The sequence below is a fragment of the Aulonocara sp. 'chitande type north' Nkhata Bay genome, linkage group LG7, assembly GCF_057382095.1.
Source record: "Aulonocara sp. 'chitande type north' Nkhata Bay isolate Kocher_YH1m ecotype deep benthic linkage group LG7, A_spYH_male_GT1.1, whole genome shotgun sequence".
In the NCBI taxonomy this organism is placed as follows: Eukaryota; Metazoa; Chordata; class Actinopteri; order Cichliformes; family Cichlidae; genus Aulonocara; species Aulonocara sp. 'chitande type north' Nkhata Bay.
This window is the reverse complement of record NC_141350.1, coordinates 49,961,140-49,967,166: the sequence shown is the minus strand read 5'-3', so window position 1 is coordinate 49,967,166 and position 6,027 is coordinate 49,961,140.

The window sequence follows — 6,027 nt, the reverse complement described above, 5'->3', positions numbered from 1 at the left end:
TCAGAGCTGCAGATGCACTCATCATGGGCATAAATGTCACGGTAATTTTGAGCTTTTAATGGTAAATGGTAAATGGCCTGTATTTGCGCTTTACTAGTCCCTAAGGACCCCAAAGCGCTTTACACATCCAGTCATGCACCCATTCACACACACATTCACAATGATTTCTTTGAACTGTTCTTTTCCCAGGATTGTACAGCATACATCTTTAATAGCTTTAAAAACAAGAATTAGATGTACAAGTTTGAATTTATTTTGGATTTTCTCCAATCCACGCGGGGTCAAGAGAGAGTTGGTGGGGCTTTGGGAAGGCCATTTCAGAAGTTTAATGTTAGCCTTTTTTTTATCTATTCCAAAACACGCTTTGATGTGTGTGCCTTGCTGGAGCCGTATCCAAGTTTTCACTATTAAGCCTAATAGCTGTTACAAAAACATCTTTAAAAAACGGTAATATTCCGGCAGCTGGGGCGCCAAAATACTAGCGTAAAATAACAGAAAATAACTTTCTCATGAAAATACAGTCATTTTCAGTAATGAAAATAGAGTTTGTTGCGCTAATTTCACATGGGATTCTGCCTTTTCCAAGTGCTTTTAGACATTAAATTAGGAACATTTTAACGTAACAATGAAATTACCTATAAACAAGGTAAATGAATGTGGCAATATGAATCATAATACGTAAATGTACAAATATACAGTTAACAGTTGGTTTAAATAATAATGGATTGCATGCCCTGGGACAGACTGACAGAGGCGAGGCTGCCATATCGCACCAGGTGAAGAGTCTGGACCACGGACACAATAGCGAGAGTGTCCGAGCCGGGGCTCGAACCGGCAACCTTCTGATCACAAGGCGAACTGCCAACTCTTGAGCCACGATCGCCCTAAATAGCAACAATAATAATACTTATGTGATGTAACACAAGCTTATAGGAATCATGTTATATACTTTTCCATAGCATTACATTTGAATTCAACAGTTCGATCTTTCAAATAACGGACAGATATTTGTGAGATCATGATACATTTGTGAATGTATTTTTACAATCTAAATATGCATATGTACAAAAAATATATTTAAAAAACAAGTAAATTGTGTTTTACTATATTTACAGTGATGTTATGTTATTTTACCTTTGACATGTAAAATCACAGTCTACTTATGTAAATTTCATGATATTCTAGACAGTACAAAACAAAACAAATCAAATCACTTTTTATTGTCACATCACATGTGCAGGTACATTGGTACTGCCGAATCTTTTCAGTCTCCTGAGAAAGAAGAGGCGCTGCTGCGCCTTCTTCACGGTTTTGTTTGTGTGTACTGACCACGTAAGATCCTCAGCCAGATGTACACCAAGGAAGCGGAAGCTGCTCACTCTCTCCACAGCAGCGCCGTTGATGGTGATGGGGGTGTGTACTTCTCTGAACCTCCGGAAGTCCACTATCAACTCCTTTGTCTTTGCGACGTTGAGGGTGAGATGGTTGTCTTGACACCAGTGGGTCAGGGCGCTGACCTCCTCCCTGTAAGCTGTCTCATCACTGTTGGTGATAAGACCCACCACTGTAGTGTCGTCCGCAAACTTCACAATGATGTTGGAGTTGTTAGTGGCTGTGCAGTCGTAGGTGTAGAGTGAGTATAGGAGAGGGCTCAGTACACACCTCTGTGGAGCACCAGTGTTCAGTGTGATGGGGGATGAGGTGATGCTGCCCAGTCTGACCACTTGGCGTCTGTCAGACAGGAAGCTAAGGATCCAGCTGCAGAGGGAGCTGCTCAGTCCTAGATCCTGCAGTTTCCCGTCCAGCTTCAAGGGAACGATGGTATTGAATGCTGAGCTGTAATCTACAAACAGCATTCTCACATACGTGTCTCTCTTCTCCAGGTGTGACAGGGCAGTATGTAGTGTCAGGGCTATGGCTATGGCTATTTAAAACTGTAAAATATACAGTAAGATACTTTGACATTACTATTTTTTGGAACAGTGCTGTTGATATCAGGTGGAGCTAAAATTGGAGGTGTTTTTCCTTCATTGCTCCATCCAAATTGTGCAATGTACCAGTACTACCGGCAGCAAAACAGTCCCAGAGCATGATGCTACCACCACCATGCTTACAGTTGGTACAGTGTTCTTAGGTCTAACTTTTCTTCTTCTAAACATATCTCTTGTCATTGTGACCAGATAACTCAATCTTTGTCTCGTCTGACCAAAACACTTTTCTTCAGAAGGCATTTGGCTAATCCATATGCTGAAAATTTTAATCAAGCTTGACGGTGTTGACTTCAGAGCAGGAGCTTTGTTCTTGGTCAGCACCCTCTCGGTCTATGACGATGTAAAACTTGCTTCACTGTGGACAATGATGCTGGTTTTCCAGCAGTTTCATGGCAGGGTTAAGCTTTGGTGCTTCCTGGGTTGTTCCTGTGCATGCTAAACAATTTCCTTACATCTGAGGGTGACAGTTTATATACATCAGTGACATAACTGAATAACTTGTATTTATGTACAATTGTTTGCACTGATGGCCTGCAGTTATGTAAAAATGGCTCCATTAAGCTATTGGAACTGCCAAAGCCACGACATCAAGCCTACTGAAAATTTGTGGATTAAATTTTTGACATGTAAACAACTGTACTGACAACAACTGTACTTGGAACAGCTACAGCTCAAGCAAAGCATCCTCATAAAGCCTCCTCATAGCAGATCACTTGTTTTTCTCTGTACACCATAACAGCTATAGTTAAAAAATCACAGTATTATTTTTGAAGCCATTCTCGCTTTACATTATTCCTTAAAACTTCTGACAGTCGTTCACATGAAAGTGTGTTTAAAGGTAATCCCATGATGCAAGCTCACATTCAGTTGCCCTGTATTTGACCTGACATGATGAGAGTCAGATGTTTCAAGTCACAACGCAGACATTCCTCACATTCTTACATGTCTCAAGGTCTTACACTGCAGCACAATGTGTAATAGTAAATGCAGGAACAAGTAAAAACTGACCAGGTAAACAAAGCTGGCAACTCTGCTATTGCTAGATGGAGGGAAACACTCAGTTGTAAAGAGTCAAAGATGATGTTAGCTTTACTGGGAAGTAAATTTGATTTTGAATGCCACAAATTCCAGGTCATCATCATCTTAGAGGTAAACATTTCAGCTCTCTGTCTACGAAGAATAAAAAATGTCTGTCAATAAGGAGCAAATGAGAAATCTTGATTTCTGAAGGACTGACCTTAAATCTTTGCACACTTCTGCTCTCTCTCAATCAAATGACATTCGTCCTTGTTTACATGTATTCCCAACACAGCCAATTATTTTAAATATATGGTGAGTCATTAAAGCTTTGCTAGTTTTGCAGACATTAAAGCACACCGCTCGGCACACTGGGTCACTGTTACTGCTAGTACTTCCTGCTGTACTTCCCTGTTCTGTCTTTAAAGGATGCGATCACAGTGGAATGATATATACTGTACAGACAGACGTGTTGCAATACTCCAGGGAAGAGGAATATGTTTGCATTTTAAAAAGGCATTGTGGAGGTGTTTGCCAACTTTCGATGAAGTCGGGGGGGGGGAAAAGACTGATTTACTTCAGGAGCAAAATCATTCGAACCTTTAGCGGCACCAGTGGGCTGCAGTGAAGCGATGCAAATATGCAGCAAGATGACTAAATAACTTGTGATGTACAAAATGTTACAGATGAGAAAAGAAAAGAAGCTCCTAAAGAATGCAATATCTCCTGTGAGGATTTCCTTACCCTCCTGTATGTGTATTTTAAAATTTTCAGCTTCTTAGGAAATACTTTAGGGAGCCATCTGTAATAAGACTGTAATATACGCACACCTACGCTATTTTTCTTTTACGTTTTAGACTGTTGTGAAACTATGTTTATGTTTCATTTATGTTTTCAATCCTCTGGAAATTCGTTAGCACTTTTAATATGCACGACTAACAACATCTATGAGTGATTGCAAGTATTTATGAATACGTAGGGAGGGAAGTATCTCATTTGCACATCTTTTCTTTGCTTCACCATCTTCTCTGCTGAGCAGATTGGGGCTCTAAAATTTAAATTTAAAGGTCTGTATTTATTAGTAGTGGGCTTTAAATAAATATTTAATAATATTTCTGAGATGTTACTGACTGTCTCGAGGCATACTAAACATAACTATGGTAATTTCTCATGTTCTTCCACATCATTTGTATTTAGGTAATGCAGTTTACTTGTTCTCTTCACATAACTACAAGGTTAGTCAATCAATCATACATACATGGTAAATGGTAAATGCCTGCATTTGTATAGCGCTTTTCTAGTCCCTAAGGACCCCAAAGCGCTTCACACTACATTCAGTCATTCACCCATTCACACACATTCACACACTGGCGATGGCAAGCTACATTGTAGCCACAGCTGCTCTGGGGCGCACTGACAGAGGCGAGGCTGCCGGACACTGGCGCCACCGGGCCCTCTGACATACATGCATGCATGTATCTATGTAACTCTTATCCAACACAGGGTCACAGAGGGGGTTGGGCTAGCTGGCATGGACACATTGGTATTTAAATGATGCTCAGTTGCTTCAGGGGTCCAGTGTGTCAAGAAAATATTCCCCACACCATTACACCGCCACAACGATGAACCATTGATACAAAGCAGAATTGTTTTTTACATCAATTTCTGACCATTTCCTGCAATTCGAGACTCATTGGAGCATGCAATGCGTTATCATTCTTTCACTGTCAAATTGCAGCCTTTTTCCTGTTCTTATCTAACAGGAACAGCACCCGGTGTGGTCTTCTGCTGCTGTAGCCCATCAGTTTCAAGATCTGAGGTGTTGTGAATTCACAAATGCTCTTCAGCATACACTGACTGCAATGAATGGTTATTCTAATCGGGGCTCTGGCATCAACCAAACATTTTCACCCAAATAACTGCCATTCAGGGGATATTTTCTCTTTTTAGGACCATTACCTTTGAACTTTAGAGAGGGCTGAGCAGGCAGCCAGCCTGCCGGGTCATCCGTTTCTGAAATATCAACATCTGTGCCCTGTTTAAAATCACTTAAATCAGCTTCCATCTCCATTCTGATGCTCAGTTTGAACTTCAGCAGGTGACTGGCTAATTGGATTAGGATTAACAAGCAGCTGAACATGTATACCCAATGAGCTACTGAGTAATTTATTTAGTCAATCTGAATCATCTTCAGAGCCTCCTAACTTGAGCTTGCAGAGTTGCATTAGTAGCTTGCAAGAGAGATATTGGTAAGTGACTTAAACTTCACTTACACGAAAAAGGACCAAGTTGCCTCCTGTCAACATAATCAATGCAGTAGTTTTACTTTCACTTTGTAGGCGTAACGTTTCCTGTCTCTGAAATGTGCAGTTAGTGCAACACGAAAGTCGGATCTACTGAATGTTAGACACAGGTCTCCATGTGGTTTTGAAAAGTTAAGCCCATGGAAGTCCCTCAGAACTTCATTCTTTCAATTAGCCAGCAGGGGGCAGCTCCTCTGGATATAAACACTAGCATCCCCAGGCTTCTACCTTTCTACCTATAAAACCCGAGAGCAGTCAAATGGTGGAAGTGGAAGCTAAATTGGCTAGTCATTCATATGTATATTAGGTCGTTACCTAGGAATTCTGGAGGGAGGGGAGTGGGGGTGAGTGATTGAGGGGGTGGGGGAGTGGAGTGTTTCAGTTTGCCATCTTAGGGAGAAATCAACACATGTCCTTTGTATGTCCTTTGTTGCTGACATTTATTGATGAAAACAGTACAAAAAACCAACCATTTGTACACATATTTACAAATAATGATAAAAAGTGAGTGAGTACATTTCAACATTTTCAGCAATCACTCACAATCCTGGCACTGCCATGGTATCTGTCGTCTGCATTTACCACATGTGTACCTGTAGCAGTGAACACATCGCACAGTGGCCTGATTTTTTTTGCATCTGTGTACTTGGATTTTAGGTCGCAAGCCACCCAAAACTTGCTCCATGCACCACTCAGCAGGCCATTTGTAAATATGT